Source organism: Carassius auratus, unplaced genomic scaffold (genome assembly GCF_003368295.1).
Source record: "Carassius auratus strain Wakin unplaced genomic scaffold, ASM336829v1 scaf_tig00216956, whole genome shotgun sequence".
Lineage (NCBI taxonomy): Eukaryota > Metazoa > Chordata > Actinopteri > Cypriniformes > Cyprinidae > Carassius > Carassius auratus.
The window spans coordinates 1-14,059 of record NW_020528815.1 but is presented as its reverse complement, the minus strand read 5'-3'; the positions used below and the strand labels follow the sequence as shown (position 1 = coordinate 14,059).

The window sequence follows — 14,059 nt, the reverse complement described above, 5'->3', positions numbered from 1 at the left end:
CTGTAGCTTTTAATTCACTACTATTAAATATTCTTTGTCAAATAAAAATTTCTGGACACCATAAGGTTATTAAACATTTTTGCAATCCTTAGTCCTGACATGAAATATTTAAGTGAAAAATAAAAAAATATGTTAACAGTGAAAATATGCAGAGACATATTGTAGCCTTGATTTAAAAAAAAAAAGGAAAAAAAAAAAAAAGTATAAAATAGTTTCTGGAAACAGCGTACCTAGAGTAAGCAAGGTTTGGGTCAATCTACTGAGAATATATGTGACTGTAAGTTAACCTTGCTTTCTGGAAAACCCCCTGGACTTTCTGTGAAGTTCAGAAGAACACATTAAATGTGCCATTGAAGAAGATACAATAAAGACAAAAACACTTGATGTGCCAATTCAACCAAAATGTTTATTAAAAGTATTAGAAAACACCTGTTGTGCCAAATCCCACCCTATAATGTTGCACTAGCTCACATATAAATATTATTTTAACTTCATATTAAAATTATCGAATTATGAAAATAAAAAACAAATATCGTACTGTTGCAATTACAAAAAATTTAAAATCAAGTTTCTATTTTGGCAGAATAGTGGTCAAAGTGTTTGAATTATTGTATTAATAAAGTGAACCTTGTGCATGTTGCATTTAAAGCCATTGTAAAATACTCACATTACTGTCCATGATTGCGTCTATTACTGCACAAGTGTTTATAAAGGGCATAAGGCCATACATAAGCCCTGTGATTTCAGAAAACAGCAACACCCCTTAGCAGTTCTGAAAGCACTGTTAATCACAGCATCACAGGGCTTACTGCTTTACCATAAGTGACTAAGCCATAACATGATTTCATTTTTAGTCGTTTAAATTTCTATGATTTAATTAATAAAAAATTCATCGAGTCGCAAACTGTTGTTTTGGAAACCCTGGTCGGCAGGGACGCGAGAGGGACACAGGATTTGACACAACACCCCCAGTGAGCAAGCCAGTGGCGACGGTGGCAAGGAAAAAACTCTTAAGGAGATAAAAAACCTTGAGAGGAACCAGACTCATCAGGGGGAACCCATCCTCCTCGGGCATGGCGTACACATTATAAAAACATTATTATTCAAACTAATATATGAAATAGTAAACTGAGACCAATTATTTAATATAATAAGATAATTTAAAAATATATATTAATATTAATTAGTTGATCATCTAATGATTCAGTGCAATTGGGTATTGAAGCATCTTCCGCCATCTAGCCGCTGGATCTGTCATGGCAAACAGGCTGGACACCCTGAGGTAGAGGAGGTAAAACAGATATGATCATGTTAGTGAATTGAATAAAAAAAAATTCATTCTGCAAGACTTACAGAGCATAAACTTTCAGGTCAGATGTATGTCTTGCAAGAGACATTTCTGCTCTCTCACTTCTGAGGACCATCATACACTTTAAAATCTAAGCATTCACATCAAAGCACATGCCTCTGAACAAACACACTGTATGATAAAGTGCACTGAAACACTAGACCTTTCCAGTATTATTGACAAACTTTACCTCAGTGCTTAAATGTTCTTCTTCCGTTGCTTCTTTGGTCTTCAGCATTGTCTTCAACTCCAAACACATCTGGTCCCGTCCTCTGGCAATGAACTTAATAAATGAATAACAGGATCACTGCACACACATTTACTAATAAACTAAAAAATAATAATAAACATAATTAAGTAAACTAAAACTTACTGAAAGAAATTAGCCCATAAGCTGGTATCCAGCTCATCATCATCAGTGGTGAAGCACACTTGATCTTCTCAGACATTCTGACTCGCCGGTTCCTGAAAAACATCAAAATTCAAAATTAGATTACAATATTCCTTTAAAATGTGGTTATCACATGCAGTAGCACAGTGACTGAAGTTACATCTTTTAACACTTACCTTTAGATGGTATATTGCACACTCATATCCAGTGTTGCACAGGACTGCTATGGTCTCCAAAATCTTCCTGCAACTTTACAGAAGAGCACATATCAATATTAGAATAGCAGAGGACTGCAAATAATATATCCAGTACACATCGTACAGATTGAACACAACATTTGAAACAAATGTTACGTTAGGGTAAAAATCAAATACATCACAACAGTGTCTTAATACTTCTCACTTAACCTTACTGTCTTTTAATGACTTACTGCTGCTGTTGCTCTCACTGTCTGTGTCTTCCCTGGAGTTATTACACTAACCCTGACTGCGTCCTGTATTCTGCTGCCTTCACTTCCTGTCCTGTCTGGAGCTGCCACACTACTCCTTCGTCCTTCCTGCTGCTGTACTCTAGGTAACTCAGGGACACAACACCTTTATATTACCACGGACAACACAATATAACCGCAACGTCACTGCCGTCGATAAAGGAGGTTAAATGGAACCTCAGTTCAATATGGCTTAAGGCCAAGACACCACTCATACAGAAGCCACTGGGGAACTAAGGCTGGTGTTGCCCCACTGTTGTCGTTAATGCTGATTCAGTGGCCCCAGTGACCTGGTATAGCGGGCAATTCACCTATGGAAAAAAACGCAATACACAGTACACAGGATTGTGGTAACTGTGGTAGGTCTCTAACACGCCCGATTGATGACAGAAGTCCGGATTTGAAATGTAGATGTGGTCAAGTAGTGTGTGCTTTTCCGTCGTCGCTGATGTAATCAGTTGAGTGTATCCTCGAGATTGAAACAACTCCAGAATAGGTTTTTTTCCAGGGTGTAAGAGGTCCTCGTTGAAATCTCCACAGATGATGACGAGATCGTTGTGTGTGAGGTCCAGGTAATCCAGCATACTGTTCAGGTTGGTCAAGAAATCTCCAACACTGTACTGTGGTGGCCTATACACAGCTACGACTGCTGCTTTTATTGGGGAATCCAATTTGATCACAGCAAACTCCAGATCAGTCACATTTTGTATATATTGCCTGGGCTGAGTTGGAATGTGCTCCTTGCAATATATTGCGACTCCACCTCCATTTTTCCTTCCAAGTTCTTGATGTGTGGAGTAGGAGACATGCCTGTTGCGTGTGAACAAGTTGTATCCTTCCAATTGGAGATCTGAAGTAGACGATCCAGTCAGGTGTGTTTCTGTTAAACACAGAACATCGGCGAGTTTTAGCTCATGATGGCATCTGATATCCTCCATGTGAGATGCCAGTCCTTCCGTGTTGTGATGAATGATGGTGAGTGTTTGTTCCTGTCTATTTTCCCTCACGTGCTGCAGAAGTGGCATGATTTCTTCAACTTTTGCTCTTCTCATGCTTTGCAAAGAGGTTGTGATTTCAGGATCAGCATATATCTTCTTGTCGTCGAAATCCGTGATGTGTAATCCTTGTAGAGATGTCGTTCTGCTGAGGGCAACGTAGGCCATTCCCGGCTCAAAAATCTTCTTCAATGACACTACTGCAGAGTGCATTGTCATGCCTTGAACTTTGTGGGCTGTGCAGGCGTAAGCTAGCTTAATGGGAAACTGTCGACGAACAGCTCCTTTCCTCAGACTTTCTTCAGATCTCTCAATGTAAACCAAGACGTCTTCTTCACCTCGTACCTTTTTACGGTGTTTCTGACCGGCGTTCGGATTGTCAAGTTGAAGTCCTAACATTTGTACGGTGTCGATTCCATCTTTCGTTTTGGTGACGATGTTTGCAATCGTGCCAAAACATCCATTGACAATTCCATCTTCTACATCCAGGTTCCTGGTTACCATCACACGAACTCCCACTGCAACTTGCATTGTGTCCAGCAAGTCGTCCTTTTTTCCAGTGACAGGTTTGTTTAATCGCTTCATCCTTCCTGTTCTTGGGTCTTTCCTGTAGTCTTCGGCATCAATTGTTATGATGTCAGCGAAGAGGGCCTGTACAATCTCAGTATTGTACTTGTCAACCTCTTTGTTAGTGGCGAATATGTGTAGAGCATCACGTGGACAGTCTTCTGGCTTCTTCACAGCCTGGAATAACAAAGCTCGATCATCTTCCCTGAGAGCTTCTGTCTTCTGCCTCACTCGTAGTCGGTTCAACAGTTGAGCGAAAGCGAGGTCTTCCTTCTGCCGCATGATCTCTGTGAGTGTGATGATTTGAAAATGGTCCTTCCAGAAGTCCAGCATATCCTCTTCATACACACAGAGCGGTTTGGCTTTACCAAGCGGTGGCAGTTGATAATAATCCCCTACGACGAGGCAAGATATTCCTCCAAAAGGTTTCTTGTTGCCTTTGATCTGCTGAAATCTCCAGTTTACGTATGTGAACAGATCCTTAGAAACCATGGATATTTCATCGATGATAAGAATCTCCACGTCGCGTAATCCTGCTCTCACTTCATCAAGGGCGTTCCCAAGTCCTTGATAAGGTGGCTTCAGACTCCTTGGCAGTTTTAAAAGGGAATGCAGCGTTTTACCAGAGATGTTGAATGCTGCAGTTCCAGTAAACGCAGACAACAACACCGTGGGCACGGAGAGATCCCCTTCTTCCCGGAGTCGAGGGAGTTGTCGCAGAATCTTAGTTGCTTCCGAGTGTATGCACTTGATGACGTGCGATTTCCCACAACCTGCACCGCCTGACAAAAAGTAAAAAAACTGCTCTGGATTGTGACCCCACACACGCTTCTGACACCACTGGCGGACAGTGTAAAAAATTGCTGCCTGCGTCTCATTTAGACTCCTAAACATCTTCCTCAGATATTCATTAGTCATCTGTGGTGCCTCAATCTGTGGTACGACTCCGTCTCCATCTTCACGACGAATCTGGTATTCTGGAACATCATCCTGTTCATTTTCTTCTGGATGGACGTCTTGTTGTTCTGCAATACACTCCATCCGATCAACGTCGATTTCAGGGGCAAAAGCACACCAAGCATTCTCAGATGGTCCTTCCCGCTGCAGCTGTTCATATGCTTCGTCCACTTTTTTGCCGTGCTTTTCAAACTTCTTCTGTTGTGCTTTAACTAAGCCACGGACAGGGAATCGGAAATTGGGGTGTGATGGGAGTTCTACAAGTCCCCTTTTGTAAAACTCCTGATACGTTGGAAACCCTTGAGGTTTCAGCTGTTCGTTGACACGATGTGGCACGTAAAGTTTTACCATTGTTCCGCAAAACTTCTCCGGTTGCTTCTCCTCCGAAAAGCGAGCATACCTGACAATTGCAGCCTTACCAACAGTTCTCTTCTGAATGAATCCCATATCGTTGAGGAGTGGGAGGACATTCTTTCCTTTAGTTTGCCGACCATACACAACGCGGTAATTAGACACAAAGTCTGCAAGGCACATCTTTTCAAACTCCAGTGTTCGAGGCCTTGCTCTGTATTTCTCTATAATACCTGACATCCAGACATCCTCTGAATCAGGATCTTTGCTGTGTAGGACACTACGAGGCAAACTCATCCTCAGGGCATCATCATCCGTCGGAATAAACACAACATTTCGTGAACACTTCTTCAATGGTAAGCTGCATGTCCGTGCCACAGACTCCTGAGCACTCACTTGCCGGTGTTTGGAGTAGGCCTGCATTATCTGCTTCATTTCGTCCTCTTCGTTTACGTTGGTTTCACGAACACCCTTGATCACGGTCTTCAGGTAATCATTCATTTCGTGTTCTGGCTTGGAAATGTAGGACAACATATACATGATGCAGCTGAAAGAGTCAAGAACGAACTGTATGTCCATGTTGGCGTTCCATGCCCTCAGCAAATCTGGGTTGTATCCATTCACCCAAGCCTCCTTTGGATCACGCTTCAGCAAAATCACGTTTGAAGTGGACAGTGCCTCAGCGTATTTACAGTAATCATCCATGGACAGATTACATTTGGTCAGCAAGTCTGACAAGTTGTCAAAGGAGGCCTGGGGATCGTTTAGCAAGTCCCACACTGGCTTGAGTTTTGTCCTGGCTTCGCTCATTGCTTTTCGAGCAGCGTCCTGTCTTCTCTTCTTTCTCTCTTGGTGTTGTTGGTCTTCGTTTTCAGCTTCCTCAGGACGTTGTGGAGCGTCCTGTCTTCTCTTCTTTCTCTCTTGGTGGTGTTGGTCTTCGTTTTCTTCTTCCTCAGGACGTTGTGGAGCGTCCCGTCTTCTCTTCTTTCTTTCTTGGTGGTGTTGGTCTTCGTTTTCATCTTCCTCAGGACGTTGTGGTCGTGGACGGGTGATGGTGGTGCTTGACATGGGAAGTTTAGGGAACCCATATCTACACAACACATTTCCTTTCTTGCAAGATTTGGAGTGCTTCTTGCTGTGAAGTTGAACTTCGGTGACAATTTTATGAAGCTCGGGATCGGTGGTAGGGTCCGGCAACTGGCAGGTTATGTAACGGTCAATAAAGTCACACACTACTTGGTCAGACTGATTTTCGAATTCTGGTGCCCCCTTTACCCAGGCCAGCAGATGAATATGTGGGCTTCCTCTGGCTTGAAACTCCACACGATAAAAGTAATCCTCGACTTCGCCGATGGGTTGAGCAGGTGACAAAAGCAGATGGTTCATTAATGCATCCACTCGTTTCTCAAACATCCGCATGACGGTGACGGGGTTACTTCGGAGGATTTCACATTTAGTCGTCCAGTCAAGCTCTGAAAAGACGACCTCTTCACCTTGCTGAGCCTTTATTGCCGTTATCACTTCTGGCCATCGCATTTCGGCTGCACTGAATGTGCAAAAAAAAGTAGGATTCCCTAACTGCCTAATCATGGCCTGTAGATCTCTCAACGTTTTCTCCCAATAAGATGGAGTGCCTCTCAAGGGTTGCATAAACCTTGTGGCGTCACGGCTATGGACCAGTCTTTCAACCTCAAGATCATCCTGAAGAAGCTTGTTGGAGATTCTACGTCCATCTTTTGTAACAGGCTTGCCTTTTCGCAACTGGATAGACATGCTGTTTCTAGCCATGTGCGTTTCAGTGACAAACTGCGCAAAGAAGAGATAACTCTGGTCTTTGGCAAAACGAGTATCCACACAGAACAGTCTAGCATTGAAATACATGCTTGGTGATAATGCAACTTGTCGTGCCTCATCAATTGTGTTCTGTCCAGTGGGAAACTGTACGGGGAAGGCCATGGCTTCCAATTTGGGAACCTTGAAAAATCCGACTGGCTTTTTCCCTTGAGCAGGCGCAATGCTGAAGATTCCCTCACCATACGACAGCAAGTCCTGTCCGATGTCAAGTGGCTGCATGCATGTGTCCAAAGTGAGGCCAGGCCTGAGCTCATCCTTTTCTTCTGTGCTGACATGCTGCTCATCCTGTTCAGAGACAACAACTTCCTGTTTCTCCTCTGTGGCATCCAGCTCATCATCAGGGAGAAATTCAAATGTGGTAGCGTCACTAATCGAGATGTCCCTGTATTCTGAATGCATTGCTTTCAGTTTTGCTAACGCTGCTAGCACATTGTGCATATTCACTGTATGGAAGTGTTGGTATCCTCTGAACTTGATGTGTCTTTTCAGCTTCACCTGTAGGAGCTGGGACTCACTGTTAGGCCTTGGGAGACAGTTTACTGTTTTCTCCACCTCAGAGGGCACACACACAACAGCACCATAAACTGATCGCTGCTGTCCTTTGGGCAATGCAACTATTTTTGCAAAAGGAACAATTTTGGCGATAAGCTGACGTTCAAGAACATTCAGCTCAAGCAGTTCTGCCGGGATGGGTGGCAATTCAAGTCTGTTTGCCGCTGCAATAGAAGGCATGGATCCTCTCTTCAGATGGCTGTCACAGGTGTGGCAGATCCACTCCTGTCTTCGCTCATCTGGAACTGCACAAGGAACTGAGCAGGCACTGTCACAAGCATGAACATATTTCCCAGTTAAGCAAGAAGCTGCAATATGAACATTTTTGCGGTATCGTGTTCTATTACACATCTTAACCTGATTTGGAAACAGAGTCCTGTGACAGACTGTGCAGATGTAAGTTGGACCATGCAGAATTTGACACCGAAATGCAGATATGGCCTTTTTAATCAAGCTGTTGGACACAGGCTTGTTTGTCGCATCAGAATTGGGTGTATTCTGACTGAAACGAATGTATGGCTTGTATTTTTTCTTGATCTTTAATGCACATCTCAACTTGTGAAGGATGTGGAATCCAGGATCGGTAAGACTCTTCTGTTTCTTATGGAGAGTACAACGTAGAATGTGATGTGACCTAAACTTTGAATCACTTGCATATCTTCTGGCCATGTAGTCCTTCATTTTCTTCTGGAAAAGATCATCCGTCTTGTACCTCCTGACCATGTAGTTCTTCATTTTCCTCTGGAACAGGGCATCCGTCTTGTACCTAGTGACCATGTAGTTCTTCATTTTCCTCTGGAACAGAGCATCCGTCTTGTACCTCGTGACCATGTAGTTCTTCATTTTCCTCTGGAACAGAGCATCCGTCTTGTACCTCGTGACCATGTAGTTCTTCATTTTCCTCTGGAACAGAGCATCCGTCTTGTACCTCGTGACCACGTAGTTCTTCATTTTCCTCTGGAAAAGTGCATCACTGTGGTACCGCTTAATTATGTACCCTTTCTGCTTTTTTTGGAAGAGCACATCTGTGTTGTACCTCCTGGTAATGTATTCCATCTTTTTGTGTCTGGCAAAAGGATCTTGATCATACTTCTTTTTGGTAATCTCCTTTTTCTTCATCTGAAACTTCAAATTGGTGGCATATTTCTCTCTCTCATATTCTCTTCTTTTTTGTTCCCGGACATCAAAATGTGGAGCACTTTTCTCAAGTCTTGCTTCTTGCTTTTTTCTCACAAGTTTACGCATTTCTTTTCTTCTTCGCTGTTTGTTTGTTTTAAAAACATTTATGACGCTTTGGTTTTTGGCATCCGTCACAACAAGATTTTCAGGGATTCTGATGTCAGCAGTTGTTGGTGTTTTTGACAGAGGTGAAGTTATTTCTGATGGTGTCACACATGCTGCTGATGAGCATGGTTTCTCAGACTGTTGCTCCATTTCAAATGAAACAGCCATGAATTCATAGCAAGCTTGAGGACCACGATTCCAAAAAAGCTCAAGTAATCTGTTGATCATGTCATGCAGATTGGTGAAAGTTAGCATAACTGCCGTTCCGTCACCAGTGGGATGTGGCAAACCTTCAGCAGTTCTGGAATGGGAATCAAAATATCCATATCTTCCAGATCTGTCTCTGAACACAGCCAAGCACTCTGGAGAAACAATAAGCAGTGCATGGCTGACATCTGTTGAGAGACACTGAAGTCTTTCATCAAGAGGAATCCACCACGTGTCCATTTCCTGAGTTCCTCTGTCTCTCAGATACCCCATCACCACTTCTGACTTTTGGACGTTGTAGTTATGGTTAGAAGTTGAGATGCTCACAGGTACTTCAGCCATGCTTAGAAGATTCTGTTGGAATCTTCCTTCGGCAATAAGCTGCATTTTAATGCCCACATACAGAGCATCCCCTTCCTCTAGCACCCTGTCAAGATCAGGCCTTTCGAACGAATTTCCTTCACTGTGGTAAGCAAGGAATGTCAGAGCTACACATGTGCACTGACTGTTTCGTGAGAAAACATCATACCTTGCATCACTCTGGCAGTGAGACGCCTGCACGGATATAACTCTAGATGTGCTGTCGCCATCTTCGTACTGCTGTCCATCAGAAACCGGAGTAACACCTTTACTGATGCTCGTCTGCCCTGTCAGGTCTAACTTTGTCCAACGAACTTTTTGAGCCTGGGATCTCCTACCTTTCCGAGGCATCCTTCAAAAGAACAAAAGACAAAATATGAGAAAACAGACCAAAGACATGAGATAAAATAATCCCTGACATACCTGACTAGCCCATTCATTTGAAAAAGAAATAACTTGGTCAAAGAGTTGGGAATTCTACAACTCCACAAGCATATACAGAAAAGGAAATTGTATAAATGTGATGGTTTCTCTGTAGAGATGCTCTGAAAACACCATAACACACTGCATGTATGTAAACAAATAAGTGCTTAATTTTCAAACATACTTCACATCAGAACAATTAAATTTACGTTAGTTAAATTACAGCCTTTGGCAATCTTATAATTGTAATATTCAATCTTTTTTAGCTTAATGGGATAAAATAATTTATAATAATAAATAGTCCTGATCATCTGTTCTGATTGTTTTTTAATAATAATAATAATAAGAATAATAATAATAATAATAATAAGCAGATGATTTCACATTGTCTCATAAATAAATGTTAGGCAAATAACTGTCACATTATCTTCATAATGATTGTGAAAATATCTCTATTTAAAATTACTGTAAAATGGTTTTAATGCTACAGTCAAATATTAATGTATTTAATAAGCATTTTTACAATATATTTTCAGTCACTTACTTCACGAAATGCTGAAGCGCTACAACCTGCAAAGTATTCTCAAGAAAAAAACAAGTTAGTTAATTGACAAGAAAAAGAACGTCCTACAAATACAACTTTTCAATAAAAGGAACGGTAGCAGATAAAACTAATTATGACTCTAATATTAATAGAAACAAACTTTTTTTCCAAAGGAAAAAAAAAAAAAACAATAGCGGATTAAACACAAATTATTAACCTAGTATTAAAAGAACTGAACTTAAAGAACAGAATTTTTTTTTGGTTTTTTTTGTTTTTTTTTGTGGGTGGGAGGTTGGGGAGGGGAGGGAAGGGTGGGTTGGGGTTGATGGGTGGGAAGTACAATTCAAGAGAACTGCTGGTTAGAGAAATCCCAAAACCTGGAAAAGAAACACAAATGAGGCGACTATAATGATAATAATATTGAAAAGAAATCGACATAGCAGCATTTAGGCATTTTGCACACTAACCAGGCGTTCAGCTGCAGTGAAAAATGCAGGTTCTACTCTGAATAGATGGTCTGCAAAACACAAACACACACACACAATTAAAGATAGCCTATGTATGTGAAATAAGATCAATATTAACATAAAAAGTATATGCAAAGGCATCCATAAAGGTTTTTCCATACAGTCAGGTTTTCAATATAAATTATGTTCCAAATCTAAAGATACTGTAAGTGATAGGCCAAAGAGGTTCCTCAGTGTAGGAAAATACAAAAGTAGGAAAATATAACATTGTCAATATAATATACTCACTGTCAAACAATATGACAAAACCTAAATGATTGACAGATAGAAAACTTTTTTTTTTATTCTGATTGGTTGTTCAACAAATGATGTTTTTACCTGGTTTTATTAAAAGTTCTAGGGCATTATCTGAACTTGCATACTTCTCTACTATATAGTAGGGTGAAAGGCAGTAGATGAAAAGTACCTGGATGACCTACCACTTCTATTGAGATTCTGTAGTTTAGTCTATCCCATGAGTCCACAGTAGCATAATTGTGAATTGCATTGTAACTGAACAGTAGCTCACGTGACAGTGATAACATGTCAAATGTATTACATCTGCATACATATTATACTATTTTTGTATTGCTTGCAAAATTATTACTTATTCATAAGTAGAATCTACTCCGAGAGTATGCAACTTTGAACGCAGCCGATGGCTATAACATAAGCTGGTTCTATCTTGCAGGAGGGAAAACTGTTTATCTATAACTTACAACAAAGGAATGGTTCCCCACCAAATGAATATCATTTAATCACTCTCTTTTCGACTTTTTGACATGAAAAATTACAAGCAAGGAAAGTCATTGAGGCCTAAAATATTCCCCAGTGAATTTCACAAAACTCCACAAGCTAGTCACAGGTTCTGAAGTGCTATACTGCATCAATGACACAGTAGTATTTCATTAATATAGCTTTGTCATCTGATCTGATTATATTTTATCCATATCAAAAAAAAAAATTATAAAAAAAAATACTTACTGGATATTGTGCAGTGGAGAGTTTGTAGTGCTCGTAATGCTGTAATTTGAAAATAAAAAATAAAATGTCAGACATAATTGTTCAAATCTGTCAACCCCATAATCTACAACATCTCTGATTTACAAGATTTCACATTTTCTTAATCCTCCATAGTGCAACTTTAAATATACAACCAAAAAATGCAGACAAACCTCAAGAATTGCTCAGGAGATAAAGCTCAAAGATCAATCTAAATGAAGAAAGAATGAACAAAAAATGAATACATTAATGCTTGACAGCACACAACAGAGACAGTTGATAAAGCACAGGTCTACACGACTGTCAATATACATCTTATGACTTAAAAAAAAAAAAAAAAAAAAAAAAACCCTAATTTTATTCTTATATAAACATTGAATATGCGGTCTATGTCCAAATATATAGTTATGGTACATTTTAAATATACTTCACAGATATCAACAGGCATATGACAAATATATTGGGACACAGAAAACACATTAGATCAGAGATATAACATGTGGATGTCAACCATACAAAACAGAGGAAACCGACATTAAGGCAACTACAAAAATAAATTACATGCTGGAAGCTAAAACGATTGTGTTATTCCATTTATTTTCAAAAAAGACTTTTATACCCTCCAAAGCTGATAAATTCAGTAAAAACAGTAATATTGTCAATTATTATTACAGCTTAAATTTATTTTGGTGAAGGCAAACTGAATTATCATAGTTTCCTCCATTAGTCAGTGTCATGTTATCATCAACATGAAAAAAAAAAAAAAAAAAAAAAAAAACAGTTGTGCTGCCTCATATTTTTGTGGAAACTGTGAATTATAACTACCTGTATGAAATAATGGTTCAATAATTGTTTTAATACTTTTCCTAAGCAGACATGAACTGATCAAAAGTGACAGTATTTAACAATGTTACATACGATTTTGGAATTTATTTTATTTATTTTTTTACATTTTTGACATTTGTTTTGAAAGAATGCTGAAAGAAATGCATCAGTTTACTACAAAACTTTAAATGCATGAGTTTATCACAAAAAAAAATCATCACACAATAATAAGCAGCACAACCTTTTTCAACAGTGATAATAATATACGTTTATTCGTAATAATTACATTATATAATTAATTTCTGATTTATAATTTATATATCGATTATGTTAAGACATTAAATATATCTTACAATATCATGGTTTTAACTGTTTCTCATCAAATGAATGCAGCATTGGTCACCGACAAACAAAAACAAACTTCCTCTGCATTCGGTGCACATAAAAAAAAAAAACCGATTCAAACTTCGAGTTCTCACTTCAACCTGCTGACTTAAAACCATTATACCATTATAAAGTACTCTAATTATATTCCGATCACAAATTAAGAAACAAATACATAAAAAGTGTAGCTGACACCGCATCTAAACTGTAACTCAACATTTTTCTTGTGGCATATCGCGCTCATTTACGATCAAAGCGGGAAGCCGCCGGCACCCCGCTACCCAGACAAAACGGATAAGTTCAGTGGAAAACTACATAGACGCTTATGGAACAGCAGAAAATTCTTGCATTAATTACGCTCACCACGCAGCATTAATCAGGCCTCACGGATTTATAATGCATCACAGTCACCTCAAACAAAAGTAATGTTTTAATGGAAGGTTAATAATATGAATTACTGTGCTAAAAACACATTAAAGCAGGAAACCAGCCCCAGAACAGATTTCGCGCTCATTTACGACCAAAGCGGGAAGCCGCCGGCACCCCGCTAACCAGACAAAACGGATAAGTTCAGTGGAAAACTACATAGACGTTATGGAACAGCAGAAAATACTTGCATTAATTACGCTCACACGCAGCATTAATCAGGCCTCACGGATTTATAATGCATCACAGTCACCTCAAACAAAAGTAATGTTTTAATGGAAGGTTAATAATATGAATTACTGTGCTAAAAACACATTCAAGCAGGAAACCAGCCCAGAACAGATTTCGCGCTCATTTACGATCAAAGCAGGAAGCCGCCTGCACCCCGCGACTGAGACGAAACAGAGAAGTCCCGCTAATATCTAACGTTACCTCACCCGGACGCCGTGTGTGAATCTGAGCCGATTCGCCATCACTAGCATGTCAGACACGGCGGTCTGTGTGTAGTTTCAGAGCTCTGTCTATTATACCTCGTGGATACGTGAAAGACCACTATATAGACGCTTATAGAAAAGCAGAAAATACTTGCATTAATC

At 39.9% G+C, this 14,059-nt stretch overlaps 2 long non-coding RNA genes across 3 annotated transcripts; both read right to left on the bottom strand.

Annotated features, from left to right (window-relative positions):
* Nucleotides 1–386: 386 nt before the first annotated feature.
* On the bottom strand, nt 387–2,350 carry LOC113099533 (uncharacterized). 2 transcript variants are annotated; one of them, XR_003289478.1, is made up of 5 exons: nt 2,221–2,350; nt 1,916–1,988; nt 1,722–1,813; nt 1,539–1,631; nt 387–1,277 (listed from the first exon to the last, which is right to left on the bottom strand). It is a non-coding gene; the product is annotated as an uncharacterized LOC113099533 (long non-coding RNA). The 2 variants fall into 2 exon arrangements; XR_003289477.1 differs by having other exon boundaries at nt 2,170–2,326.
* An 8,237-nt stretch (nt 2,351–10,587) lies between these two features.
* On the bottom strand, nt 10,588–14,029 carry LOC113099534 (uncharacterized). The gene is made up of 5 exons (XR_003289479.1): nt 13,994–14,029; nt 12,002–12,039; nt 11,811–11,849; nt 10,788–10,837; nt 10,588–10,697 (listed from the first exon to the last, which is right to left on the bottom strand). It is a non-coding gene; the product is annotated as an uncharacterized LOC113099534 (long non-coding RNA).
* Between the last annotated feature and the right edge of the window lie 30 nt (nt 14,030–14,059).